This window comes from Osmia bicornis, chromosome 7, assembly GCF_907164935.1.
Source record: "Osmia bicornis bicornis chromosome 7, iOsmBic2.1, whole genome shotgun sequence".
Classification (NCBI taxonomy): domain Eukaryota; kingdom Metazoa; phylum Arthropoda; class Insecta; order Hymenoptera; family Megachilidae; genus Osmia; species Osmia bicornis.
Genome location: NC_060222.1, coordinates 6,832,249 through 6,859,691, shown reverse-complemented (window position 1 = coordinate 6,859,691; position 27,443 = coordinate 6,832,249). Strand labels below are relative to the sequence as shown.

The 27,443-nt window shown below is 35.1% G+C and overlaps 1 protein-coding gene across 2 annotated transcripts in view; it reads right to left on the bottom strand.

Annotated features, from left to right (window-relative positions):
• LOC114877783 (neurotrimin-like) overlaps positions 1-27,443 on the bottom strand; it is a 422,922-nt gene that overhangs the window by 309,907 nt on the left and 85,572 nt on the right. The gene's annotated exons all lie outside the window — the stretch shown is intronic.

Here is a 27,443-nt window from a genome sequence, read left to right as displayed (position 1 = left end):
ATCGGTCATGACTGGTAATGTATTAATAAATTTCAATTGATCTTGAAACTTTGGAGGCAATTATAAATAAACGATTTCAGTTTAATTTTGAAATACTACCTTTTAACTTCGTATTCAAATAATCTTTTTTATATGAAACAGCAAAAGCAACGACACGATGTCCGAATATTAATGTGAATATCTGTATTCGTTTAGTGACAAAGTTGATATACTGCTTGTACTTGGTGAATATGGAAAAGGTGCATGTGCTGCTGCAACCATATGTGTCACTAGATATCCAGAGAGACATCATCCACATGCAAAAAAGATTTTACAGAATTGAGAAGAATTTACAGGCTGATAGACATTTCATGAGAATAAAAAAAGATAAAAATCAAAATAAAAATCTTTAATTGTTTCGAATGTTTCAAGGTTCTGACACATTTCATCGAAAACTAAACTGTTGACGAGAATTTGATTCTTTTTTCTTTGCAAAAAGGTATTTGCATATCAAGTTTTATAACAGGAGCGAATAAAGTTTTTCTGGGACCTAGGGCTATTGAACCTTCGAGGGCCCCCTTGATTGATAAATGTAAAAAATCAATATTTATTTTCAATAAAGTAAAATAACATTTAATCGTAAAAAACAGTAATACTGAAGGACAAATATCAAAAACATACATATTTTAATAATTTAATAATTTAAAAGCTTGGAATTTCTTGACATAATAAATGGACGGCTTAGAACAGGGCACTTCTGGAAAGTGGGGCCAAGGGCTGTAGCCCTCCTTAGTCGACCTTCTTAATCTGACTCTGCTTTATAATAATAATTGTAATTAAAAATCGATGTGTCATTATAAAATGTAACCTCTAGTAGTCTATTTCTTTAAAATAAAATTCGTAACAAAAGGCAATATGTCAATATTTCTTTGACTTACTATATACCACCTCTGAAGCGAGCCAATATGATATGACACATATTTCCTCTATCATATGTGTAGCTGTCAAATTTGTTACTATTCGTTTCAATAAAAAATATAATAAAAGGAAGAACAAAATCTATATCCAACAGTGGATCCAGAGATTACTTCCCTAGAAGTAATAAAATATATAAAAATTTGAAATTACATTTTGAAAAACTTTTAATATGTATCTAAGAAAATAATAAAATATAAATTACAAGCAAATAGATCTTATTTAAAAAGGTGTATTTATGTACTCGTGTATAGTGTCGGGCACGATAGGCTTTCATGGAAAAAATGGCACTGTTGCGCGCTCCTCTCTCATAGGCTTCCTAAGTTCTCGGATTCCAGCGTTTCTGACTCGAGGGTTTCCGGTCCTCCCAGAGTTTTCCCCTTCCCCTAACTGTCCCTTTATTTCTAAATCACTTTTAATATTAATATCGTTAAAACTAACATTTTTAGAATCTGCTTGCTACAATCAAAGATCTTCTTATGCACTTATACACGTGCCCCCCCCGCCCCCGCCCAACGCTAAGAAAGGCTCCTACTAGATTCGCCACTGTTTATGTCTAAAGAAAAAAATGTAGGTCTGATTTATTCTGATTTATAAAAGTTATACCACTTCGACTTTTGTGTAATAGTTTTTTAAAGAATTCATAAGAAGGGTTGAACTTTCAGGGAAACTCTCTAGAGTAGCAGAATATATCTCGGCTAATAATAATATTTGCTTGCAGGGAACAAAGATTTTCTTATCATCAATTGCAGATTAGAGACGTTTGGGGCGGTCAAGTTAAATGGGCCAGCCCGCAGCCGTGACATGTCACGAAGATTTATGTACCACGATCAAACAGACACGCACAATCATTCTTATTACTCGCCGTGTCAGTCGGCGAGACTGATTGCTCAGCCTAACGGAAGGTTGAAGTCACAATTCCCAGGATGCTTGTGGGGCTTGCACTGATTTTGCGGGTAACGGCCGAGATTTTTCTACGAATCCAGGAAACGAATTTCTAGCAACGGTAATTCAAGCATCAAAGGAACAGCGAGGCAAGCATAAAAGATTCCTCGGAGGATCCTGCAGATTAAATCGGCGGGGCAATCGTGTTTGCGTGAACGTGACTGCGGATCATCAGTTAGCCTGCCTGAGGGCAAACTCCTATCCCGGCTCGGTCGATACCCCTCTAAATAAATAGCTAGCTTTAGGTCACGGCCATTAAACGAATTAGCTGCGTTTGATTTTATTGGTTTGACCCTTCTACCGTCGACCCGCGCACCATCACCATTTTCCACCTTCTCCTACCATCCATCCCCTTTCTCTCAGGGAATATCTGTACGCGACAGATAAAAACGCGAAGACGCCGACTCGTTGATTCAGGACCTCCCCCTTCCCCGATAGACAAATCGATCGGGTTATTAATGCACTCTTGATTGTAAGAGGAAAGTATTCGACCTCTGGAATGATTGGAATGATTTACAGATACTATTAACTCTTCGATCTTTCGCTTTACTGTAACGTAATGCACTTCCTTTATTTGATAGCCCACGTTCTTGGGGTGAAAAGAGAAGTTCTTCTCGGTGCAATTTTTTTGTGACACTCTCAGATCGGTTTTTATGATTCGGAAAAGTGCTGTTGGAGCACCTTTCAATTATCTGATTGTGATCTTTTATGGAGTGTTTGAGGTTACGGAGGTATTGTAATTTTATGTATGGGAAGATGGACGATGTGGAATTCATATGGCAGGGGGATGGAGGATTCAATTGGACTTATAATTAAAATGTATTATTTTCTGTAGGAGAGGGGAGAAAAAGGCGTTTCGTCTCAGGATCGTCTGTCAGACTCGCCCAGTGGGGCTGACAATAAACGATCCCTGTCCCAGACACCTATACAGGGTGTTCCAGAACTCGCGTTGGTCTCTTGAAGGGGTAGTAGCTGGGGTGATTCTGAACAACATTTTCCTTTGTAAAAATGTTGTTTGAAGCTTCGTTTTTGAATTATTAAGGAAAAACACTGACCAATACAAACTGCATGCCGGGCGACCGCTAGCAAGAACACGATCATCTCGCCGCCACCTAGCGGGCCCCGGCCCGAGCTAAAGGCGTCCGGAGAGACGTAACCCTCTCTCCCCCTCCACTAAACGCCTATATTTGAAATGTTAATATTATATTTAAGTATAGTATACTGCTCTGCTAAGTTTAATTTACGTATATGTAAAAATCTTAATTCGAGAAAAGTGCAACGGTACAGATTGACGCAGATCGACGTAGATCGGCAAAACGTCTTTTTGCTATAGCATATGTCACTTACATTTATTTGTCTTACAACAACAGTGATCCAATGCAGCTACATAAAACAATAAAATTACAAAATAGATACGGTTTTTTGCTTTGAGGATAGGTTAAAAAAGTAACATTAATGATTAGTATCCGAACTACTCATAACCGGAAATTTCAAAAAATTGCAGATACTTTAATTAGCCTTAGCAGGGCAGTATACGCACTATAGGGAAAGGTTGCCATAATTGGACTGTCACCTACATAAAGCCGCTGTTGTAACTTGACCATTCTTATGAAACAAAAATTAAATTTCATGATGAAAATTTGTTCCATTTATTTATTTTTTAATTTAAAATGTTTGTTTTTAACCCCTTTTCGCTGTTTCTATTTTTATTTATATAGTGGTTCAACTCTTGACTATTTTTACATACTTTGATTATGTTAGTATTGTCTAAGAGCCCAAGCAGTCTTAAATTATTCTAATTAAGATTATAAAGTGATTTTAGTAAATCAAATGGAGAATCTTGTATCTTAAATGTATAGATATTTATGTAATTTTATTCCTTTTCCATATTATAATTTTTACAGATTAAACTAATGGCCCATAGTTGTGTTGACTGGACAATGATGATTGATAATTGTAATAATATAAATATTTGTCTACCTCAGTTTTTATTTTTAGAAAAACGAAGTATATTAGATACTTCAAACTTTAAAGCATACATGATGACCTATCTGTTTTTACTTCCTATATTTCTAAAATATTTCGTTGTTAGCCCAGGTTAAAAAAAAAGAAGGAAAAATGAAAAGTTTGGGCGATATAAATCTAGTAACCTTTTAATGCAATATTTAAGTACATTTGATTCAGAGAATGGCTTCATTTTATGTATGATGTTTTTAAATACATCTTCTACAATTTCATTTTTAATTCTAAAGCTGGACCAAGGTGCACCCTAAATTTGTCTTAGAAAAATTAAGTAATAATAAAAATAAAAAATCTACAATAGAATCAAATCAATAGTGGATTTATTATAATAAAAAATAAAAGATAAAAGAAGAATAGTAAATAATTCTTTTAAAACTGTTAGGTTCGATAGAATCAGTCATTGTTTACGGTGAAATAGATTATAAACAATTATGTATATTTTTATATAAATGTTATGAATTATGAATGCAAAGTGCTATTTATAAAGGTAAGAGGTAAAATCAAAAATTACATTTTTAAATATCATTTAAAATTAAACTTAACTAAAATTGGGTTTACATAAGAAAATCCATTGAATTAATATACTGAACAATTTCAATAATGATTCATTTTTTCAAAATTGACCATATTTTTAATTCAGCGGAAAAATCGAGAGGAGTTGTAGACAGTTTCCAACTGTTCCGATTTTTATCTAGGGAACCTTTATATATGACCCACTTATTTTTCTGCATCTGTGAATAGTCATTTCTATAAAATTGACTGGAAGTGATCAATAAAACGTGTCCCAAATACCCATTTTTCGCTTTCAAATTTCTATGAACACCTTTTTTTTTAATCAATGAATCTTCGACCTTTCTCATGAAATTTCACAGGTCGCTTGAAATACGGAAGTCAAGCAGAACTGCAATTACGATAAAGTTCAGTGTAGAGATTGAATTATTAATCCTATGTAACCTGAATTTTCTGTATTTGCAAGAAAATATTATAAAAGGTGACATTATGAAAATGTTGATTGCAGTATATAAATCATAAATTAAAGTTCATTTTCATAAGAAATTTGTTATAAACGAATAATATATTAATTTTAAAAAGTGTTTCCTTTATTACCATCATTGATAAAACATTTATGCAGTTATTTTTAGCAAGCTTAGCTTTTAAGCTTTTAAATAGTATTTTTTATATTGTTAGCATTTTTTTATTTTTCTGTGTGTTTGTTACAATATGTACAAATAACAACAATACACAATGAAGAATATGGAAGAAAATATTATATTCAGTGAGGGAAATTTGTATAGAATAGATTTTTATAGGTTTCAGCCCTCATACGGCGGACCATGGAGAGAGCTCCAATTTTATTTTAATTTTGTACTTCATCTTATTTTGATTTTCTAAATTTAACGTTGTTCCTTTAAAAATTATACTTCTGACATAAAATTCTTTTGTTTAAAAACAACACATTCAACTTTAATTCAATATTTGGATCTCAATTGACCCAGATTTCGCTATTCAAGGGTTGAAGAGTCCAAATTACATAGATAATTATTTATCACAGATCTGATGGAAAAATTAAAAAATCAAAAACATCTGAACTTCGCTGTTAGTAGATAGACAGCCCTGGGAATCAATGGCGACCCATACAAAAAATTCAATACACGTAAACAATAAAATAAAAAATGAAAATGAAAATAATTTTTAACAGTATTAATATTATAATGATAGTGAAGCGTATCTAAAAACTCCAATTGAGAAAAAAGAAATTATATTCTTAATAAATCCATTCTCACTTAAAATTACAGAGGTGAATATAAAGTCAGCAGGTTCATTACCTGTGCTCACTGTAGAAAGTGCAATTTGAACTAAAAAGGTTTTTTTAAATCAGGGACGAAGTTTGTCACTTTTTGCTTCAGATATAGTAACCAGAACAATGTCACGCTTGCCGCACTGTTTCACGCACTCGGCTCTCACGAGTTCCAATTTGTTACGATTCGACAATTTGATTTACGAAGAGGTCGTACCATTTTCGAGAAATTTTAACTGAGTCAATGACGCGGACTCGTCCGAACGCGTAACACGATTTCAATGTTCATTCAAATTCTTCTTGAAATTGAAAGTAAATCGAATTAGGTACTTTATTAAAATATTTTGTTGTTAACAAACTGAATGCCGTAGAAATACTGCTGACCTGCGAATCAAGTGTACTGTGTAATTAAATAATTAACAAAATAAAAGAAAGTAAAAACTATGAGTAATATTATTAAAAAATTCAAAGCTTTAATTTGAAAATTAATTATTTATTAATTACTGCTGCAGTCAATATGTTAAGTAAATAATTGATGTAATTTGAATAACATCTATTACAACAGTGCAATGTTTTATACATATACAAAGGTGTACTTTGAAAAAATTTAATATAATAAACCACCAGGACCGCATTAAAATTTTTGGGCCCCGGGGCTATAAACCTTCGAGTATTCCCTTGGCTAATAAAGTTGGTTCAAAAATTAAAATTTACTTTAAGCAAAATTAAATAACGTTTAATCGTAAAGAGAAAGGAGAAAAATTCATCAAAAAAAATTCATTTCATATTTTTTGACCTAGTAAACAGGAGCTTAGAAAAAAGATGTAGTCCCCTTTAAATTTCCACTTTACGGAGCTAAAAATTATTATTACGCAGAATTTACCTTGTTACCCGAAAACTTGGACCTGGCTCGCGTCGAAAATTGTTTCTGGTTCGGGTGGGACCCCGAAAATTTGTTCAGGACATAAATTTGTTCGGGTACCCGTTATTTCGGGAGCCGAACTCGATTGTCAACTCGAAACTGAATTACATCTGATGGGGCACAATAACATATATAAAACACTTTCAAACTTAAATAAATGTAATAAATCTAAAAAATCATGCCTCGAATTGAGTTTCAAGTCTCGAATTGAGTTCGCGTCCAAAATTAGGGGTATCCGAACTTTATGTGCTGGAAGAAGTTTTGGGGTCTTGCCCAACCCTATCCGAGACTCGGGTAGCCGCAGACCATTAGTAGTTGTAGTGCTTAAATCAATTCAATTATTTAAATTATTAAAAATTGTTTGTAAAAAAAAACCGCATTGATACAAAGCTTGCGAGTAATAATTCGTTGCATTTACAGGTTTGATGAAAAAGCGATTGGATCTGTGCAAAGTAATTTTTTTTCATAATCAAGCAGAGCAGATCAATTGAGCATTCCTGCTCTAATACGCTTTTAACTCAATGGATATCGGTTTTGACGAACACATATGACGAACAAAAAATGGTTTTATAACTAAAAATTGTTGAAAAGATAGATTGCATAGGATTGAATATTTGAGAACGTTTTCAAATTACAAAAAAAAAAAAAAAAAATGGAAATTAATCACTCAAACTCTTGTTTTTAGCAGCTTTTATAAAATATTGATTCAATAGAAATAAATCATTTTCAGGAAAATTAGTTCACCTGTGCTGTTCTATTGATCTGTTTCAAAATTTTATAACAGATTGCTATTATTTTGACATGTACCGGCAAACTGAATTGTTAGATCTTTTAGAAATGATTCATTAATTGTTAAATGTTATTCAAATTAAGAATTATATTGATATGAACAAATTGAACAAATTTTATTCGAATATGACAAATCAATAAAAATCTTTTGAAATTGTCGAACTGGATGGTTTATAAAAGTCTGAAATTGATATTGAAAAAAAGAAGTAAAAAATTAAAAAAGTTTTGAAATCAACGTATTAAATTTTTATTGATTTTTCAAATAATACAGCAGCAGGGCATAGAAAAATAATTACGCCATGACTGATAAATATTGGCAAATACTGTTTTCATAATTGTGAAGACTATAAATAATCATAAAATGAAACACAATTTGCTGCAATGCTTCTGAGAGTTAATTAAGAAGCGAATAATGGAAAATTGGATTTTTTATAAAAAAAACACTACGTTAATTAATTATTTGCTATTCGACATTTGATATTCCTCTCCGAAATTATTATTTAATCCTTTGTTATATGCTTTGCGTTTTTAATTTTAAGAGAAAATATTTTTTCAAATAACAACAGGTATTTTTTATTTTAGAAATTTCTTTAAAGGCAAATTATGTAATACTGGGAAGTGCAGTATTATATCAAAGAAAATTTATAATTACAAATACTGAAAAGTAAAACGTTTCCTTTTAAATTCAAAATAAAACAGAAAAATAAATAAATAAATAGACATGCAATCATTATTTATTTCATCAAAAGTCGATATATATACAAATAAATATAGTTAAATTAAATATATATTATATTAATATATAATTATATATTTATAATCATGTATATATAGAGATTTTGAAAAAAGCACTTGATTAATTTTTGTAGCTTTTTAAATAAGAAATCTAAGATTAGGTATTTTAACGAGTTTATTAGTTTTAATGTTATAAAATAAAAGAATCTCATAACATATTATTCAGTAGTGGATCTAGAAGCCTTTATGTGATGGCCCGGGAGGGATCACATGGGTACATAAGTACCTCTGTTTTGCAAGATTAAAAATTTGCATGTAATTTATATTGTAATATCTCTTTAAATATATATCTAAGAAATTTTTCAGAATGCGATACAATATTTTTGTATTTTTGTTATTTTGGGGGAGACCCTCCCCCTATTGTCTCTTCCTGGATCCATCATTGATATTATTTTCCACAGCAGATTTGCAACATAATGTAAGGAAAAATTAACATTTACAAACCACTTGTTTTTATTCTCAATGAAGAACGCCGACCGAAAGTTTTAAATAAAACCTTAGCATTTCACTGATAACAGTATCGATTAAAATCGAGCATTCAGAGATTGGCAAGATCTTTTGAAAACAATCGATTAACGTCACTCTGTTAGGACAGTGAAACGTAAACTAATTAAAATCCTGGACAAAATTCCGTCGTTCTAACCGGCATGGTAGGAAATTAAAAGAACGCTCTCATTGGGTTACGGTTCTCATTAAAAAAGTTTGCTCCCTCATTAAGGGGACGATGTAACTCGTTTGGCAAAATTCAAATTGTTGGCGCACTTCTCTGGAACATACGATTTTCACTCAACCGTGGCATGAAATCGAAGCGTCCAGTATTTCTGGAGTATGAAGGATCGCCCCTTGGGGGATCAAGAGAGGATAGATGGCCAGGTTCGGAAGAGCTGTTGGATTGCCTTTAACAGTGGCATCTTTTATTCATTGTGGCTCGCTGTGCGGCTTGACGACTGCGTGAGCTGAGTTTATACACGCCCTAGTTAAACTTCTAACAGCCTGCGGTCTAAGAATCGATCTGTTGGATCTTCTTCCCTTGGCGAGTCACACGCGCGAGAAGAAACCTCCCCTTTGTTAAGGACGATGTCATTACCTCATCGTAGTAATAGGATAGACTCAAGTCACCTCAAAACACGTTCAAACGCGAAACAATAATTGAAGACCTTGGTGAAAAAACAGAGCAACCTTAATTTTTAGTTAGATTGTGCTTCTTGCAATGGCGCAACCATAATTGTCCAACAGGGAGTCTAAACAGATTTTATTTCACGTCTTAAATAATATTAGGATCGTGATAATAATAAGTCTAATTATCTTCATTCTTGTTTATTCCTGACGATATATTTCTGAAATTTTCGAAAATATTTCACTATTTATTAAAAACAAGATTTTTAATTTCTAAAAAATCTATGTCCCAGTCCTCCGCTCCGAAGGTTTACGTGAGTTAGTGAAGCTCCTACCGGCTGAGCCCATCATTTGCGTATAAACGTTTACGCGGGAAAATTTGATCATTCGTACTTGCTAGTTGTATACTAAATTTTATAATATTTAATAATTAAAAATAATATGATTCTGTTTCCAAATCACTTTTAACCATCCGATGGTATTTTATATTATATCTAATGTATAAAGTTTATATATGTGGATCATAATTGACCCAGGCTCTGCTGATCAAGGGTTAATATTATAATCGTTAAAATTAGAATTTTGAAAGTTCCCACTACCCCCTTATCGCTATTTGCCCTCGAGAAGCCTACTTTGTTCGATACGGTACATGTGTCAGATTGTTTCTTCGATCGCGTAGAAACTTGTGTTGCGTATCGCCGCGCGGATTGTTTCCTTGTTGGGGTTGTAAAGCCCAACTAAACCTTTTGGTACGCGACGCTACACAACACGTGTCCGTCAAGTTAATTTTGGACCCTGTAATTGATTGTTTTTTTTTTTTTTGTTGACGATAAATGCGTAAGTTGAATTTGGCCGATTTCGTATGCCACTACACTTGAACCGAGCGACGTTCAAAGAAAAGAGTCTAATTCACGTCCCGACTGCTGGACGTGAATGATAATTATTTTATGGCCGATTTCGTATGCCTGTTGCGCTTCGAAACTAAAAAAGCTTTCGTGTTCTCATCGATGCGACGTTCGAAAGAGAAGTGTCGAGCAAACCGTCCGATGTTTGCCATGGCACTTCGTAGTGCTGTCAAAGGCGTTGCTGATTTTTTCGCCTTTTCCAATCAACGTCCCTTTCTAAAAATTGTGGACTCGCGTGTACGCCCTTTGGCCACCCTTCTTGGAGAGAGGGTGTGGGTTGTCTTGTGAAAGGAGGAGGTTTTCGAAGGTTTGACGGAGTGACATGGTTTCCTTCAAGTCGACCTTTGTTTAGCAACTGCCGTTATGCACGTGTTGCTGGCCGACTCTTCAGGTCTCCAGGTTTATGACATGTCTTCGAGTTGTTGGGACGGCGAGGCGCAAAATTCGAAGCTATTGTATTAGGATTAAGAGGTTCGAGAAAATAAAGTTTACTGTCGCGCGAAAGTGAAATTGTCGGTTGTAAAGTTCAATAAAAATGTGGAAAAGTTAATCTTTACCAGAATTTGTTTTGCACGTTCATGTCATAAACCAACCTTCGAGAACCGTCGTGCATTGTATTCCGCGTCGGACGAAACAAGATAGATTTCTCAATACATGTTTCTAATGATCAGCATCAAATAGCATTTCTTCTTAAACAGTACATAATTGGAAGAACACAAATATTTGTGTGACTTATTACATATACAGGGTCTACCATTTATCTCGGAACCCGTGCGCGCGCGAACTCATGAATGTGGCAACAGCGCTAAAATTCGATAGATGCACCCTCTGCAAACCATTGCTGAAAGTATAATGTCATGTAGAGAGCTGTGGGGAGCGATGTAAAAATCCCTAGAGTTAAGTTGGTAATCGACCGAACTCTGGTGCGAGATTCAATTCGGGATACGAGTATGCACATAGACATATGAAATATAGACGGAGCCTTTCTACGAGGGGTAACTGATAATCGCGGTAAGGGGGGAACTCAGCTGACTTCAACTATTTTCGTAAGCACAGACTCGGGTATGTTCGGCTTTTCGCATCCGTACGATGAGTTGCATTGAACTTGTCGCAGTGAAGTTGGCTACAAATTCACTACGCATTCACGCCGCGTCGATGAGTGAATGCGTGGCGAACTTCACTGCGACAAGTTCAATGTAACTCATCGTCGGTGTATGTACACTGAGTTGCAATGAACTTGTCGCAGTGAAGTTGGCTCCAGATTTACTGACACATTCACGCCGCGTCGGTGAGACGATGGGCGAGATCGACTCACCGACGCGGCGTGAATGTGTCAGTAAATCTGGAGCCAACTTCACTGCGACAAGTTCATTGCAACTCAGTGTACACTGAGTTATACATACATACATGTGAAATGTGAGCCGAATACTACCGAGTCTTGCCGGAATAAGTCGAAGTCAGACGAGTCCCCTCCTCGCCCCGATTATCAGAGCCCCCCTTACCTAAAGTAGCAGTTTATGCTCCGTCTATATTTCATATGTCTATGAGTATGCACGACGAGCAGTGGAATTTCAGGTCGGCTCGGCTCAGCTCGGCAAAACTCGGGCGCGATCGGCAGAGAGGCAAACATACTCGTATCCTGAATCGAATCTCGGACCAGAGTATTTCGCCGATCATGCCAAACGTTCCGAGATAAATGGTAGACCCTGTATAATGTAACAGAGTGATAATACTATATCAAATACAATTAATATAATGATATATGAACATTGAAGCAGACGGTTATAAATGAATAAAAAAATTATGAAGTCACAGACAGAACATGATTAAAATCACACAGAATACGATTAAGTCGCAAACGAAGCATTTATCGGTCCTTTTTCCCCTACCGTCGAGTTAATCATGTTTATGTGGAGGATAACGTCGCTAAGAGAAAACTTGTTTGGTCTTCTTATAAACGTTCGAGTCTGCAACAGGGATCCAGCAAACTGAATTACCTTCAATTTAATCATTCATTTTTATTGCACACAGATTTTTAAAATAACCTGAACGTTGCTAAAGTAAAATTGTTTAAACGATGCAATAAACTTTTATATACGCGATTATTTTTCTTTAATTTTGAAAATTTTCAATTCTCTGCAGAATAACTGGAAAGCACGCAATAATAAATGTGTAACAACAATTTACTGCTACAAAGGTTTTACTGTTTAAGTATTTGAAAACCACACAGCACGATTGCGCTGCTCTTGTTTCATGTGGAAAAATGTTATTACATGGCGTACTCATTGTTAGTGTTTCTCTACCAGACAAAATATGCATTTCTTTATTCATAACTTTTAACATTTTTTTATTGTACAAGGTTTCCACACAAATCTATCATTTCGAATTTCGTTTCAATTGCTGAATTATGGCGAGGTTACTGATACGTCGTTAACTGATCATCAGAATTCATTGAGAAACTAACAGAATTGTATACAATTAGTATACTTGGAAGAAAATAAAATTTTTCAATATACAATTTAATTAGTTGAAAGTTTAGGATTTCAAAATTTCAGAATTCTAAAATTTCAACATTTCAGAACTCCAAAATTCCAAGTCTTCAAAATTTCAAAATTCCAAAATTCCAAAATTCTTAGATTCTGAAATACAAAAATTTCAAAATATCAGAATTTTAGAATTTTGAAATTTTAAAACTTTAGACTTTCTAACTCCCAAAATCGCAGGTTTGAAAAATTTCTAAGGGACCTGGTTCACCTCACAAGAAGGTCCAAATTATGTCAATCATTCTGGATACCTACAATTTTTAATTTTATAGCAGTGCTATTTTTATAACAATGACACTCAAAATTTTATTTAAAAAAGAGCACAATAAAAGATGTTGCTAAGAAATTGGAACTAACCTTTTTTCCAGAACTTGGAATTTTAATTACATTTTTATGAATTAGGTTCTTATACAAATTTTTTAATACAACTTCAATTGAATATAAGAGCAAAAATTCAATTATACAATATTAAAAGATTACAGCAATCTTTATTTTAGTCATTAACAAGTACATAGTCATTAAGTGAAGTATATTAATATTTTCACGAAATGTCAATATTATTTTAGATAGGTTAATATTATTCAAAATTTAATTTAAATCTGTAAATAAATGATTATTTGCAAACATATGAAATATCCCTGTCAATAAATAAACTGGAACCTGTTGAAACAGAGTAAGCAATTTAAATTATTAATAAATATTAATTTTCAAACAACTCATATTTAAAAATAAAATAAACATTTTTATAAGTTAAATTTATTATACAATTTTTTTTCTAATGTTTAATGGGAGTACAAGTAATTATAAAGTGAATTACCAAATAAATTCTCGTATAAAGTTTTCTCTGAAATTAATAAACATTTGCATGAAAATATGACTATGAATATATTAAACTTCCTTTCTGAAAATTGTCAAGACAATGCATTAACGCTAAGATGAACTTTGATAAAGATTAAATTTCGTTTTTTGTTCGTACGTATTTAATTTAAAGTGTCGCGATAGTTAGCCACGTCGAGGAAGATTCCAAACTTTCGTACAGTTAATTACTGTCTTAGCATTCAGAAACTGTCTGTGAATAGAATGACGTCGTTCTTTTCAATGCACGATTCAATTCTCTCGCCGCACAGTCGAGTAAAATCTCGAAAAGTTGGCGTGAACTCAGATAAGCAAAAATTGAAAATCCAGTCATTTCTGTAACAATATAATCACTGACAATGCAAACAGAAGTGAATATATTTGCAAATAATCAATAATGAATCATGAATGATATGATAATTACAAATAAGGAATAATTTTGCATTCTGTTATAAATTTATTCAAATAATCATTGAATTAAAATTATAAATAAAATCAATAAATAAATTTGTACATTAAATATCTTGTATTTTTAAATTTAAGATGGACAGTTCATTTTTTTAATAATGATCCTAAAATATTTTTACAAAGAATGCTCTAAAGAATTAATTTATATTAAAGAAAAAAAAATGCTGTCCCATTTAACCCTTGAACCCTTCTTACATTTAGAAAATAAAAATAGTATGAAATACAAAATTGAATATTGGAGTCCCGTTTCGGCAACCGCCGCGATCGGACGTGTTGTCAATTACTTCGTACCGCAGACGAGTGCCGTATACGTAGTAAGTAAACAGTTGACGACGTTAAGCTGTGTTGGTAACACCAACACAGCGGTGTAAACCCATAAGCTGGGCATACGTGTGTGTATGTGTCATCATGCCGGTGAATAAGATTCAACACAACGAAGAAACCGTTACTCAGAAGAATTACCCCCAAAACGATAGAACTCTACATACTCTAATGGATAAAAACCACAGCACCCCAAACAATCCCACCGAACCTAAAACCTCATATGTAAATGTTACCAAACAAGAATACATCCCGACTCAGGACCAAGCCATAATCTTATAGTCAGTTGACGGCATTACAAGTCGATTGGGAACATAATAGGATCTAAAGCTATCAAATTCCTATCAAGAATATCGAACAACAGAATCTGTATGTACCTTGATAGTAAACACACGGTTACAAATTTAACACAAAAGCACAGAGCGGTAAACATAAATAATACCACCATAGAAATCAGACCGATGGTTCTACCGGCCCAACGGATCATACTGTCCAACGTCGCACCCATAAACCCCAAGACACAAATCGAGAATACCTACAAAAGTAACAATATTAAACTACTCTCGAAAATCACTCCACTAAAAGCAGGAATCACAGATCCAGACCTGTCCCACATCCTAAGCTTTAGGAGGCAGGTTTACGTCGACCCGGAAGAAGCCAAATGTATACCGAACTCCTTCACAATTACATTAGATAACAACACATACAGAATATTCTCAACAATAGAGAAACAGACATGTTTCAACTGCCAACAAGAAGGACACATTGCAAACCAATGCACAAACACGGGAAATCCAAATAAACCCAATTCACATATCCACACACGCGCAAACCCAAACCTATCATCACTCTCCCCTACTCCGAGCATGCACCTGAAACCGAAATGCAAACTGAAACAGTCATTACCCAAGAAACCGAACCACCAACACAAAATATCCCCGAAATAGCCGAACCTATGAATGAAGAACCAGAAGATCCAAAAGGAAATAAGGCAGGAAACAATAGACCACTATCCACAACGTCCGAAGAATCTCTAACAAATCCGGTAAAATTAAGTGACCTAGGCTTGGATACTAAGGACCCAATTTGGCAAACAACGGAAAAACGTTATAAAGAACCCGAACCAACTTTCAAAAAACCTAAACGCCCCCAGTCGCCTGCCTTCTCAGTAGACAGAATTGACGAAATGTTTAAACCAGCAAAAGACTATATCGATGACAAAAAAAATAATCATGTATTAAATTACATGCAATAGGGGCACCCAACCCGAAGGAAATCTTCAAGCAACATACCAGCCTTAGCCGAACTACTAATAAGAATCCATCCACTACTTAAAGAGCGGTCAATAAAAATTAGAATACATAAATTGTACAAAAATATGGTAGAAAGCCCACATGAACAACCGGCATCTAACTGGACATCGGAGGCGGACAGCGACCTATCAAGCTAGGTAACTACTAATTAGTGCCAAACAACTCACTAATTAACAGCTAGCCAGAGTATGAAAACAATTATCCAGTGGAATGTAAACGGATATTACGCTCATTACGAACAACTTCAGATTATTGTTAAACAACACCATTCAGACATACTATGCTTGCAAGAAACAAATTTCAAAAAGACCATAACCCTTCGCTAAAAAATTACAGTCTCCTTGTCAGAAACAGAGAAAACACTAACTTCGCCAGTGGTGGAGTAGCTATTGCAATTTCAAATAAGTATTCAGCCACTGAAATCCCGCTAAAAACAAACCTGGAAGCAATTGCCGCAACCGTACATTTCCCGAACAAAATCAACGTTTGTAATGTTTATCTACCAAATAGCCAACCCCTCCATCCTCAAGACATACAAAACTTAATAGAACAAATCCCCTCACCTGTAATTTTAACTGGAGACTTCAACAGTCACAACCCATTGTGCGGGTCATCCAGGATTGACGTCCGTGGAAAGACAATCGAGAAAATATTACAAGACCCAAATTTAATATTGTTAAACACAGGACACCCCACACACTTTAATGCAAGCAATGGCTCATTCAGTGCAATAGATCTGACTATCTGCGATTCAAAACTGGCTCAACGCATAGAATGGAGTATGATAGACAACCTACACGACAGCGACCATTTCCCACTGAATATAACCTATGAAGACAATACCACACACTGTCAACCTTCACAAATTCCCGAATGGAACTTGGACAAAATTGACTGGGTAGTATATCAAAATCAGATCAACAAATCCCTCGCCCCAATAAGCAATCATACAATTAATTCTTTTAAAATCAATGATATTGTCAGTGACTTTGGATTAATTATCACCAACGCAGCAAAAGAGGCTTCCGGTTCTACTGTAACAAATAATCCAAAAACCCCTAAGAAACGTACAACCCCCTGGTGGAACAAAGAATGCGAAAACGCGCTAAAGAATAGTCATCACGCTTTCAACAGAGTCAAGAAGAATCCTTCTACCGAAAACCTAACGGAGTACAAGAAACACCGTGCCAAATTCCGCAGGATAATCAAAGAAAGTAAGAAACAATCTTGGGAAACGTATGTTTCATCCATATCAAACCAGACTCCCTCTAAACAAGTGTGGCAAAAAATCAAACAGATAAATGAAAACAACTCATACTTTGGAATTCAACACCTTATTACGGACCAAAACCAAGTAGTGACCAACGCAAAAGAAATTGCCAACACCTTCGCCGACAAATTTAAATCAAACTCTAGTAATAGCAATTATCCTGAAATCTTTCTATCAAATATTAAGCAACGCGAAAAAGAAATAAAAGAGAAGCTTTGCCGCAGGAAGGAAAAGGCAATAGACCCAGTAATAAACGCGGACATATCTATGAACGAATTATCCAACTGCCTTCAAATATCGAAAGACACATCGCCTCGTCTGGATAATATCCCCAATAGATTATTGAAAAACCTCCCCAAGGCCGGGAAAAGCTACTTACTTCAAATATACAATTGCATATGGACCCATGAAGTTTTTCCCGATAATTGGAAAAAATCCCCAAACCTGACAAAAACAAACATAACCCAGAGAATTATCGCTCAATTACGCTAACTAATAATATGTGTAAATTACTTGAAAAATTTATCAGTAGAAGACTCCGCTGGTTCCTTGAAAGTAACAATCTCTTGTCTCTGAACCAATATGGATTTCGCGAATATCGCTCTACAATGGACGTACTTACTAATGTGCATACAAACATATGCGCTGCTTTTCAAAAAAACGAGTCGCTCATTGCAGTATGCCTGGGCATCAAGAAGGCATACGACATAGTCTGAAAATCGAAAATCATAAACTCTATCATAGAATTAAATATTAACGGACCCATGCTATCCTTTATCATTAACTTCTTATCGAACGGAATCATTCAAGTAAGAACCAATGGCACGCTATCTGAACCGATAGAAATCGAAAATGGAGTACCCCAAGGATCGATGCTCAGTGTTACGCTATTTTTGCTTGGAATCAACGACATAATAAGCGGCATAAGCCCACCCGTAAATGCCCATTTATTTGTTGACGACCTCACCCTAACGTGCAGTGGGAAAAATATACACACCTTAAAAGAAATCCTGCAAACATCGATCGATAATCTGCAAGAATGGTCCTCCAAGTCCGGTTTCAAATTCTCACCTCAGAAAACCAAATGTATCCTGTTCACCAATAAACCACATCAAGATACGCCAACACTAACTATGGGTAATGAAGAAATCAAGTTTGTTGACAATATCAAACTCCTTGGACTAATTCTTGATAGGAGGCTATCCTGGACCCCCCACATAAAACATCTAAAATATTCTTGCCTAAAAAGGCTAAACATTATCAAAATACTGGCTAGCCACAACTGGGGCTCTGACCAAGAAGTCCTACTCAAAACATACCAAGGGTTAATCAGGTCCAAGATTGATTATGGCTGTATTTTATACAACTCAGCGAAACCGCATATCTTAAAAATGATTGACCCGATTCATAATACAGTACTGCGACTAGCTACGGGATTATTCCGCACATGCCCCATTAGTGGTATACTGTTTGACGTCGGTGAGATGTCACTTGAACAGAGGAGGAAATTCTTAAGTATAAAATACGCACTCAAAATGTCCTCCACTCCTAACAACCCGACCTACCACTATATATTCGATAACAGATATTTTGAACTATACGCAAAAAGACCAAAACTGCCATCACCGCTGTATGTTACAACAAAAAAATACCTTTCCCCATTTTTGACACAAAAAACAACTATTATAGAACGAAAGCCGGACAAAATTCCCCCCTGGCATATCAAAACACCAGAAATCGATATAACCCTAGCCGATGGCGGCAAGAACCTTAGATCAAGTCTCGAACACCAGAATAAGTTCCTAGAACTCAACCAAAAATACACACCCTATAAAAAACTTTTCACCGATGCATCTAAATATAAACAAGGAGTAGGATACGCCATTGTTACAGACGATAATATCATCAAGAAACGACTACCTATACAAACATCCATCTTTACCGCTGAAACCTATGCAATACACGACGCTCTTAAACATATTGTATATACTTCTGATTCCCAAGACTACGCAATTTACACCGATTCCATGAGCGTAATTGAAGCCTTAACAAACACCGCTAAAAGAAACAAAAACGAAATTATTAGAAATACCCTAATACTCTACACGGAACTGGTCTCCCTTAACAAAAAGATATTTCTTATATGGATCCCCTCGCATCAAGGAATAGCTGGGAACACACAAGCAGATTCAAGGGCCAAAGAAGCAGCTAAGCTGCAGACCGAACAGCATCCACCCCCTATCCCACTTCAAGAAATTATCCGCGACGAAAAAGACAAAATCAAAGAAGAATGGAACATCTGGAAATCGAAACCAACAAAAATCCATAGCGTAATCACAAATTTCACTCAAGATATCCCACGCGACCACATGAGCAAGAAAGAAAGAATCGTTCTTTCTCGCCTGAGAACTGGCTACTGCAGGGTGACACATGAATTTCTCATAAAGAAGACTGACTCTCCCTCATGTTGCGAAACCTTACTCATAGTACACCACCTCCTATATGACTGCCAAAAATTTTCCATCCAACGCCTCTTTAAAATCAACCCGAAAACTGCCCTCACATCTGAAAAACACGCAAGAAATACTATCGAATTCCTTAACGAAATCAACCTTTTCCACAAAATCTAAAGTCAACAGGAAAGTTTGTCGCTAATGACCTTGATGTTGATGCGACGTAAAACCTTATATATAAAAAAAAAATTGAATTTTGGGGCTCCCTCCATGGTCCGCTAAAAAACATGTGTTATTGAGAAATCTTGAAAGTTCCCACGCCCAAAAACTCAAAGTTCAACGTGTCCAGAACAACGCCTTAAAAATAATTCTCGATAAACCCAAACGCTTCTCAACCGCTGAGCTCCACATCCTAGCCGAGACCCCTACTATCAACGCGATCGCCTTATCCTTGATCGAGCGTCTGTCAGTCATAAACCAACATCCAAACCCGCTCGTTGAACTCACTAGAAAATACAATCGACAAACAATTCCGTATAGGGTGAAGATCCCATTCCCTTCATGAGGGCCGACTCTGCTGCCGAAACTGAACGCTCAGCTGTTGGCCGGCCGCTGCTTTCAACTTCTTCACAACCCGCGCTCACGTGCTGAGCACGGTACTACTCGCTCGTATATGCTTTCGCACTACTCTTAATTCCTGCATATCATCCTTGCGGTTTTTTTGAAAATTTCTTCGCATTCTCTCAGCACCTACACTCATCACTACATCGGTAACGCCATCCTACTTCACACCGTTGGTAAGCGGGCATCCAAGCTCGCTTCGAATCCTCGTCAAACATAAAAAAAAAAAATATGATTAAGATAATTTTTCTACAAAGATGATGCGTTCAAATCGAAAATATGATGAAGAATAACAAAAAAATCAATCGGTACCCTTGAGCATATTGCAACGTAATCATCATAAAAATCATTGAAAGGAAAAGTATCACAATTCAAACCGTGATCAGGTTCCTCCAATAGTGTGCTGACATAGCCGTCACAAAATATTGAATAAAGAAGAATCCAGATCCATAGATCGTATTTCTTGAAATTGTTACGGTAAGGGTATTGCGAAATGTTGAGATGGAAAGTATCATGATACGAGGATTGTTTCTGTCGACTTTTCTGAATAAGAATCCATCTTACGCTTAGAAGAGCGTATTTCTTTGGAACGACTTTAAGTTGCCTACAAGATCGAATCCCCTTAACCTGAATATTGTAAGACCCTTGTTGAGAATCTCATTGATATTCACTCAGTTTGTAGAATATTAAAAAGCCGTTTACGATGCCTTGAAGTGTCAAGCTCTTTCTCTTTCAATCTTCGCGATTTTAACAGATTCTCAGCCGATGACACACCACGTGCGTCATACCTTATGTATATACTGAAATTAATGACACACCATGTGCGTCATACTTTATGCGTGTAATAAAATTAATGACGCACCATATGCGTCTTGTAAGTGAATTTATATGATTAATCAGATAACAGTTGTTTATGAAATATGTAGAATAATTGACAGAAGGTCTGAAGGAATAGGCTAGTTTAATAATTAGTTTATGGATCTGCAAAAATACTAGTTTCTCAATATTGTTGAGAAACTATAGTAATTTATAATGTATCTTTAAAATGATGCAGGTATTATATAATTTGGATTAATTTACTGATTGCCACAGTAACAATGAAGATTAGTTGCTAGACATATTTAAACCTTAATTATTATTAAAAACAAGAATAGTTAATTTTTTAATTTCAATTTATTTTCTATCTTACATCATTAATATAATAGTATTAGTGTTTAAAATAGTATTTTTGTTTTACTCTAATTATTAAGTTAATTTCCAAACTTCAAATTTCAAGCTTCCATTATTATACATATGCTGTAATAGTAGTGCTATTCAAAATGTTTCTCTATTATTTTTATGATTAAAAATAAGTTAATTCGAAAATTTTAAGCTTTCATTATTAACATCACAATAATTTTATGCAAAATAATATTTTTCATTTACAATAGACTCTTATTATATTGCTATTTGAGCGATTCGACATTTTCATAGATTTTAAAGCATACTACTGCCACCCTTCCACCATTATAATCTCCCCTTTCCCTTCAAATGAAAGCTTGGAAGCCTGACAAATTTTTTACTCTACAGCCCCGTCAGCGGCAATATAACGAGAATCTACTGTACTCTACTTAATGAGAATAAAAATAGTTAATTTCCAAATTTCAAATCTCAAGCTTAAACGTGATACCCTTAATTACTTTGCAGAAACATTTTACAATATTTTTACAACGTCCAGTTTTTCTTTGTCCTAAATTCTCATCGGTAACATTTTCTAGCTCGATGCAGTAAAAACAGTCGTATCAAAGAATTCCGTGTTCTTTTTATTATTTAAAGTCAACGTTCTATTCGGTGTACGAGTTACGACGGAAAGCAAGGCGTGGTACTGATTGCTTTTCCTTTTTCTGCAATTAAACTCCCCTTGTTTCCATTCCCTGCTGGGACCATTAAGGTGTGGTACGACTTAAGCACACACTTACATTCCACTTTCCCTTCTTCCTCTTCTTCGTTCAACCCCTTTCAACCCTCTTTCCTACTTTTCTTTCTACCGCCTTTTTTTGTATTCTTTTCCCGACCAAGGAAACATCGATCTGCATTTATTAAGATGTGATTTGCATTGAAAGCATAGATTCTGCGGAACGGTTGCCGCATTCAAGCTCGCCGCTCTCTCTTTTGTAATTTCTGAATGTTGAATGCAACTTGTGTTACCGCGAATTCGTTGAATACAGCGAAACGAATTGCACGATTTCGAAACGAAGCGAGGAAACTTCATTTCATAAAACAAAGTACAATATGTTTCAGTTTTTCCGTACCTTTTTTCTGCACGAGGGTCATATAACGGAATATTCGAAAGAAAGAAACGTAAAAAACGTTTTTAATAGTGCTTTCATTGTAATAGTGCGAGGTACGAAGCAGAAAGCTTAAATTGAAAAATGAAACAATGGTATTCTTATTATTTTTATTACCATAAACGAAATAGCAATATCTAATAAGATGAACTATGATAAAGTCTTAATATGTATATATATTTATGGAAAATGAAGTTATAAATGAATACAAGAAATGTAATATATAACTTATAATATCAAAATAATAGTAATATCACTTTCTACTGTGTAATCTAGCATGATCTATCACGTCTTTATACCACGTGTTTGTCAACAGTACAACATGGCTGGCAAAAACCGAGAAACAAGTAAGGCTTATGAATGGGCCCAGCATATGTTATAAACGGTAGCACCAGTCGGAGCCCCGCCAAACGCAGTGAAAAGGATAAAGAATCCTGGAACGCAATATCCATCAAACTATATATGTATATGGATTATTTTTTCTGTAGAGGATCGACAACCAATAGCAATCCGCTAGGAATCCGGAAGGAAGAGAGGCAGCACTACCTAGCCGAGCCAACCTTTTTCTAGAGTTGCCGCACTGACTCTCTGAGCTAATTTCAATAGCTTGCGACAATGATTCTAATGCCGGGTCTACACTGCTGTTCGCGAACAGTTTGCGAACAGCTCGCGGACCATGTTCGCCGGCAATGTGGACACTTTCGCGAACAGCGAGCAGGTTGCAGCGAACTGGTCAGCGAACAGCGAACACTGTTCGCTAAGGAGGCGGTACATCAAAGGGTCTGTTTGCGAACTCGAAACATGTCTGGACGCGTTGTAACATATTTCTGTTGAATTTGACGACCGTCATCAGCCAGCGAACAATTGTACAACCGTTTGCGTTCCGTTTGCGAGCTGTTCACGAACTATGTCTGAGCTCAGGTGTGAATTCTGTTCGCGAACTGTTCGCAAACAGCTCGCAAACAGCTCGAGAACCGTTTGCGAACATTTCTACCCAGTGTAGACCCGGCATAATACGCACTGTATTGTCATACATAATAATAAACCTTTCATTATCTCTGTTTTCTATCTGTAGGCTACGACCTTTCCAATATATTCTACTAAAAATTATTACGTAAATTTATTTGTAAAGGAATCTTTAATAATCTTTACCTATATGATTTTAATCTTCAAATCCCTTGCATGTACAGTGTGCGTCATAGTGTCCTTTCGTCTAGTGAAAAAGCACTGACTTTGAAGTCCAAGTTTAACCGTAGCAAATAAATATTCTAAAGCTTCTATCACATGATTATGTTAATTATTTTAACGCTTTTATTAAATAATTGGATGTATGATATTTGCTGCAGTTAAACTTGGATTCCAAAGTCAGTGCTTTTTCACTAGACGAAAGGACACTATGACGCATACTGTACCTTAGGGATGAGCAATATGTTTCGATTAATTAAATATCAATAGTTTTTTTCCTAATAATCGATTATTTTTGTCGATGTTTCTACTAATAAATTAATCGATTATCGATACTTTTTTACATAACATCGATATTTTTTATCTCTGTGAGAAAACTGAACAGCATGATATGATAACGCGACGCGCACTATTCAATGAGCGCATAATTTTCGAGAAATGTTGTATGCTCATTGGGTATAAGTCGTGTTCCGAAATTCATTGCCAACACTGAAAATCTGTAATACGTAACTAGATTTCTGCACTGGCAGTGAATTTCGGAACGCGACTAAATAAGAACGCCATACGCATTTGTGTTATTATATTCTTGTGACTCTTATTAACTGTTCTTCATTCTTATTCAGTGATCTTAGATTTAAAAAATTATCTTATCCAAATGCTCCATCTATAATTTTCTTTACCATCTCAATCCTTTTGCATCTGTTCTGCTATTGCAGGTACAGTGAATTTTTATAATGTGAATTTTTATAATATTTGGATGTTTATGCTGCTTATGCATATCTATACTTAGAATATCCCATTCCCTAGAGACTTAATAAAAACATTTTTTCTAGTCACGAAGTCAACCCTGTTGCACTTACAGCTCAAGAACCCGTAAAATACTATTACTACTTGGGCGAAATTCATTAATATTCTTCGAAGTTAACATTGAATGTACGATTCTGATTTAACTATATTTTTTAGTAAAACTTAAATCAGAAAAATAATGTAATATTTTTTGTTTACCTGTATATGCATTTTCTAGGCTACACTCTAGGAAATGTGCTCAGGGTGATGTTTCCAAAATCAGCCCTAGTAAAAAAGAAATCGATACTTCGATATTTTTTAAAAAGCATCGATGTTCAATTATCGATTTTTTAACTAATCGATTATTGTAACATCGATATTTTTTTTTGAACATCGCTCATCCCTAATGTACCTACTGCATCAAATACCTATTACAATTTAAAAATTAATTTTACCGCATTCATAAAATGAAACTGCTAGATATATTTTATTAGCAATTTGTTATTAGACATAAAAAGAATTTAAAAGTGTAAGAAATGTGCTGTGGGGCTGCTTTTTATTAAATGTGATAAAGTATCAAGCAAATTAAATAAAACGTCCTGTAACCTAGAATGAGAACTTCATTCAAAAAACTTTTTATACTGAAATTGTGTCTAATAAAAAACAGTTTTCATTTTATTCTAAAAAATTCACCATTTTATATAACACGATCCAATTTCGAAATAGACAAATATCTTTGGTATCGATACAACTTGGTTATCATTACCGTTGCCAACTAGCGCACAGTTTATCACCAAGCTTCCCAAGAAATTGCGTGCGTTGTCTCAATCTTGGTAAAGCAACGACGACGTAAACGACGGCTGCCGGGGCAGACGTCCTGGCGAAATTAGGACTGCGTGGTTTTTCAGGAAAAGTCGACGCCAAAGGAAGAAAGACTCCTGGCTGAGTCACCGACTGACTTTATTTTCTTTCCACGAACTTTCGCTCGGACGATTTTCTCACGAGGTGTACGAAACGGCTGGTTCGGAGTCACGCGATTCACGTCACCGTACCGCCTCGAGCCATCCTCCGGCTAGTATTTCGCATTTGCATCGCGGCCAAGCGAGCCAGCACCACACCGGCACGGCCGTTCACGCTCTTAGAACGCTTCGGTCGGCTGGCAATAAACGTAACAGAGGGAAAGAAGGCGAGAGAAAATCCCGTGGAGGGACAAAGGTAGCCCCGGCTATAGGTCGAGGGGGCAAGGCTGATTACGCCACTGCAATTTTCAAGCCCGCCAAAGCCGATCCGAGACCTTTCGCCTTGAATTTCCACCGAGATTGGTCCCGGGCCCGCATACACACTGCTGGTAATCCGCGGCGTCCTGCCCGGAAACGACGAGGAAAGAGGGAGATGGAGGGAAACCGAGGAGGAACAACAGGGATCAGACGGAAATGAACGAAAGGAAAGGCTGAAGGAATGAAAAGATGCAGATAAAATGGAACGTTGCTGCGAGCTTTAGCTTTCTCCAGATTTACTGTAAACACTGTTAACCCTTTGCGAACCGAGCTCGATGCTACGTTCTACGGAAATATTCTTCATTTAAATGAAACCAAATAATGGCTCTTTGCTTCAAAGCGTTTATTACGAATCTGTAATATCTAGGATTGTGATCTTTTTCTGAGGGAGATGGGTAATGAGATACTAGTCAAACATACACACAAATTCAAAGTAAATGTGCACTTTTTAATTGAAGTAGTTATCGATTATATGTTTTGTGTATACAGGAAGACATATTTAAAAATATGGTAACTATAAATTTATTCATTTATTATATTACCGATAGAACTGATCGTGAGTATGCACAAATTCGTACAGGAAGGCTATTTAAATAAAGACTGATCGTGATGGTATCCTTAATTATACCTTACCGACTTCTTTGTTATTAACTACTTAGAATTTCATTCAAGAAGTATATTATTTATTTTTAGAAGATTATTTAATTTCAAAAGAATAGTGTACAATTTAGAAAATGAAAATAATATGAGATACGAAGTTAAATTAAAATTGGGGGTCTCTCTATGGTCCGTCGTCTAAGGGTTAATTGCAAATTTAGGACTCTTGAAGGCGGTATAATATCTCTTTTACAGAATTTTATAAAAATACTCATGAGAAATTAAAATATTTATAGAAAACAATTAACTAACTAATAATAAATGTATGAAACATTCAACTAGAATATTTAATATTACCTTGTTAAAAAATAAACATCAAGCAGATATTCAGGACCAATGAGTTGCAATTGACATTTTTTTATATTTTTGAATTAGGGACAGAAATAATTAATTAAACCGTTAAATATAATATTGTAAATAAAAAAAGATAAAAATAAGTGAAAATGTTACTTGTAAGAAATATTTTTATTACATTTTTCTTTGCAAGAAAATATTATTCCACGGTTCTACTATTCTAACTGCGAGATCCTATTTGCTTGTAGAATCATATATCCCAAGATTTCAAATCTCTTATCTTAAGTGAGTGCTCCATGGAGTTTAAATGTCTATGACGTTGGATTAAATTGATAGGGGTTGGTATGAATACCAATTCTAAAGATAGTACTTTTTCGTTCTTGTTGCGTGCATGTCAAGTTCCGCGGATATGTATAACGAAATGGCTGAATTGTTACGAACGGGTAAGAGATTAGGTATTGTGGAACGGATAAAGATTAGCTGTGCCGTACAAAAGGCAGATACGAGCGTTTGTGTATAGATAAAAGAGGTTGTGAGGAAGAAGAGACAGAAAGACTGAATGAAAGAAACTAAGCGAAAAGTATATAAGCACGATATAGAGTGGAAGGTTTTCAGTTATTAGTAGTAAATTGTTGGAATGAAAGACTTTTAGCTTGTTGGAAAAGTAAGAACCCTTCTCTTTAAGCGCGGTCTTTCAAGATCAAACGAGAATTACACATTCTCTGTAAATGACTTCGAAGAAGAAAGTAATCTGAATTAAATTGGTAGAAAACGCCTGGAATTCGTTTTTCTCTCGTTTATGATTTATTTTTCTTTATAAAGCATTT